The sequence below is a fragment of the Mizuhopecten yessoensis genome, unplaced genomic scaffold (assembly GCF_002113885.1).
Source record: "Mizuhopecten yessoensis strain PY_sf001 unplaced genomic scaffold, ASM211388v2 scaffold481, whole genome shotgun sequence".
Lineage (NCBI taxonomy): Eukaryota > Metazoa > Mollusca > Bivalvia > Pectinida > Pectinidae > Mizuhopecten > Mizuhopecten yessoensis.
The window spans coordinates 114,260-118,397 of record NW_018403568.1 but is presented as its reverse complement, the minus strand read 5'-3'; the positions used below and the strand labels follow the sequence as shown (position 1 = coordinate 118,397).

Genomic DNA, 4,138 nt, shown 5'->3' with positions numbered 1-4,138 from the left:
TATCACACAGCTAGTTGTTTTAGGGGTATCACACAGCTAGTTGTTTTAGGGGTATCACACAGCTAAAAAAGCTGACATGTTTTAGGGGTATCACACAGCTAAAAAAGCTGACTTGTTTTAGGGGTATCACACAGCTTAAAAATCTGACTTGTTTTAGGGGTATCACACAGCTTACAAATCTTACTTGTTTAAGATGTATTTTTCTAATCCAGATAAAGACATCCTTGTGGCAATAATAAAACTACGATACTAATCTGCCGTCTATAGAAAATCTGTCAGCTTTATATAAACACAGGTCAGCTCTATCTTAATAAATCTGATCCTGAGAGCCTACACGGTCGGGTGGTGTATGGATTGTCGATACATTACACGTTTCAGTAGACTTTAGATTGGTTGTTTAATTCAATGCTGTATGTACTTTTATGTTTTAACAAACGTGTAGCTTTCTGAATCCGCCACATATGATGATAGTTTAATGAAGTTAAAAATAAAAACGAATTCGATTTGTTTTAATTATTTCAAACAAAATACATTGTAACTGCATGTTTACACTTTTGTACGTAACAGAAAAGAGCTGTGTAATCTAGGAAAGTATCTGCAATCAAGTTGGTTAGAACGGTCTAGATTCCAACCTTCGGTTACTGTTTTTTCTCACCCTGACTGATAACATATGAGTACTTGTTTATTTCCAGGTTTACACATATTGTTTTGTCCATCCCCTGATCACTACACCACTGTATACAAATTGTATGCCTGTTTTTGTTTGTTTTTGTAATTAACATATTACTTTATTGAGCCCCGGTTGATATTATGCTAAGAAAAAGGTTGTGACCTCATCTGTTTTCCGACAGCCACGATACACTTAGGTGAGGTAACTTTACAAGAGCTCTCCATCTTCCGATAATTTATTTATCTTGTACTTTATAATAATTTAAAGAATTATACTGTCCATTTATAGGTACTATATATATATATATGCGATGTAAAAGATTATGCTTCATTCATGATGTTATAATTATTTGGTATTTCATATCACTGATGTATCAATTATACGTTGCTGTATATGCTTATGAGCCGTAAGGCTTCAAGTTGAATAAACAATACAACAATACAACACTTTTGGCTCTGAAAAATATGATAGGTAGACAAAATTTTACTATGCGCAATATAAAAACGGGGGGCTGGGACAAAGATCATTGTCAATAACGGGTGTTACTTTATTACATGTACATGTCTTCACTTGTGTATTATACTTACTAACACGTGTATTTTGATTTTATGTACTTACACGTGTATTTTGATATATATATATGTGTATACATATGTGATATACGTCTCTGACTTCACCCACGTCCTTGATCAATGACATATAAACAAGGAGACAAACACGAACATATCGCAACCTCCCAAAATACACACGCATACACAACACGCATGCATCTTGCACACAGAGGAGGTCGTCCTTAAATGACCATAGCTGTTAATAGGACGTTAAACAATACTAAACCAGATAAAACATATTCAGTGACCTTTGACCCATTACCTACAAATTGTCCACAGCTGTACGTTGTCGTCTTTGTACGATCTATACAGGAACCGCCCTAACGTACGACTCACGTGTCACGTGTTAATAGATCGATATAAACGTATCTACCAACTAACACAACAACCACTAAAAATATCCTCACACAACCAACCAACCAACCAACCAACCAACCAACCAACCAATCCATCCCCCTCCCACAAACCATCCCCAACATCACTCCGGTCCAGACTACCAGCATTTAATAAAACCCATAAATCCTTCTAAACATCTCTTGACACCCAGCACATCTTTCAACCTCCATCCCCTCCATCCCCCATCCAGGTTATAACCCAACTATAACACTAATCCCCCCCCCNCAAGTCGAGGTTTATAAGAAAGATGACAATGATACAAGTATAGTCATGTTTATTCTCAGTGACGAACAATGAGGAGAGGAGTACATGGAATGGACAACAACAAAACAGCACATGCATGACACTAACCACTAATGTTAAGTCCGTCGGATGGGACTATAAATGGTGACCCGTGTGAGAACTGTCCAATCTCGCACGGAAAAAATCCCTCTGGGTCTTTCGAAAAAGAGTAGGCGCGTAAACGCCGACACAGAGGATAGTGAAAATTGTAATAAAAAAAAATAAGCCGTTAGAACTAGGGTCTCTTTATTAAGACATTTAGATGGACTTATAAATTTTATATAAAAGCCACATTCATAGAATAGGCAGGGGCTGGTGTGGCTGGAAGCGGCACAGTACCTCACTTCCGGTCCTGACTTGGTGATGCTGTACGATGAGTGTTAGGTTAAGGAATAAAACTAGACTTATACAGTTAATATATATAGGATAGACGGCCCCTTCTCTAACCTATCCCCCTCCTCTACTCTTTTACTCCATACTTTATCCCTTCTACTTATTTTCCTTTCTGTTCTTCGTCTGCTGGATAACCGAAATACTCGGTAGTGAAGCGGACGTAAAACCTATCAATCAATCAATCAATTATCTACCAACTGATCCGTCTTAGGCTCCGTGTGATACGTTGATAATCGGTTATAAGGTCACGCGAGATGTGTCAACGGACCTTTTGAGTATTCTATGACAACAAAAATATCTACAAAGGATGGAAGTCTAGTGGATGCACATGAATAAAATATGATGCAACGACAGGGTAGGAACAGTATACATTTGTCGTTTGGAATTCAATTTCTTTCCAATTTTTAGCAGTAAACAATTATATTTCATTGATGACATGTATGGCATTTGCACATTTCTCTGTGCATAAAGTATTAACAAAACGTCGGTCACGGCATATCAATAATTCGTCGGTCACGACACATTTGTAGCGTCAACTGCAGCGAAAAGGCGAGGGAACTTCGAATAGACAATACTCCGCATCAAATATAAATAACAAAGAGATAGTCATTAAATTCAAACTAAGGATTGTAAAGACTTTTTTACATTGTCTAGTTCACTCCTATATATCATTGACTTTTATAGACTACAAAATATTGTAAATACTATTGACTTTGGTATAGATCATTTATATATTAGTGTAGAGTCTATTAACTCTCGTATAGACTAGCTTATAGAATATAGTATAGTTATGGGATATTGTATAGATTAATGACGCTAAAGACTATCGTATAGATCATTGACTATTGTTAAGATGAGGAAAACATATATATGTAAAAGCAGCTCGATTTCATTATGTAGTTAAAAGGTATTTGTTGGGAATTTTAGTATTTCAACAACTTACAGCCACTCACCACGATACAGCATGACACACCATTCTCCAATACACACATCCCTACTTCACCCTGGGGAAAATCTATCGCCACACTGTTGACTATAACTCCTGATTTAAAATACACCACCATCACACACAATTACACCATCACCACAGTAAATAGAGATACCTCCAGTTTAACCTTACCCCGGGGTCTATATGTATTCCCCATTATTACCCTTACCCTGGAGTAAATCTAGACACCACCAATTTCCCTCTTACCTTGGGGCAAATAAAGAGCACCCTCCACCAGCTTACTCTTACCCTCAAAGTCAATCTGCCCCCTCCACCTTTACCCTTACATTGGAGTAAATATACATCTCCCTCCACCAGCTTACTCTTACCTTCAAAGTCGATCTGCCCCCTCCACCTTTACTCTTACATTGGAGTAAATATACATCCCCTCGCCCCTCCCTCCACCAACTTATTATTTCCCTCCGAAATAGTATAGATCTGACATTTTACCCTTACATATTAAAAGGGCGAAAATTCATCCCCCTCTGTCAGCCTAATCTTACACTCAGGGTCAATATGCACCCCCCTCCCCNGTATAGATAGATTAGTATAGATACCCTATCTTACCCTTACCTCAGGGTAAATTAAATCCACCTATTTTAACCTTACCCAGGTGTCAATATTAACTAAAGGTAAACTCTTCTTTACATTGAGATAAATATATCATTTTATTAGAATTGTATTCACGTGATTTGGTATCAATTCATTCCCTAAAGACGACTTCCGGGAAATACGTATATATACAGTCGTGTATTCCAGATATCGGTAGGAAGTCAGCTATGTGTAGCCCTCCCCCCC

At 37.6% G+C, this 4,138-nt stretch overlaps 1 protein-coding gene across 1 annotated transcript in view; it reads right to left on the bottom strand.

Moving 5' to 3' along the window:
- The window catches only part of LOC110449832, a 13,426-nt gene that overhangs the window by 8,255 nt on the left and 1,033 nt on the right, over positions 1–4,138 (bottom strand). The gene's annotated exons all lie outside the window — the stretch shown is intronic.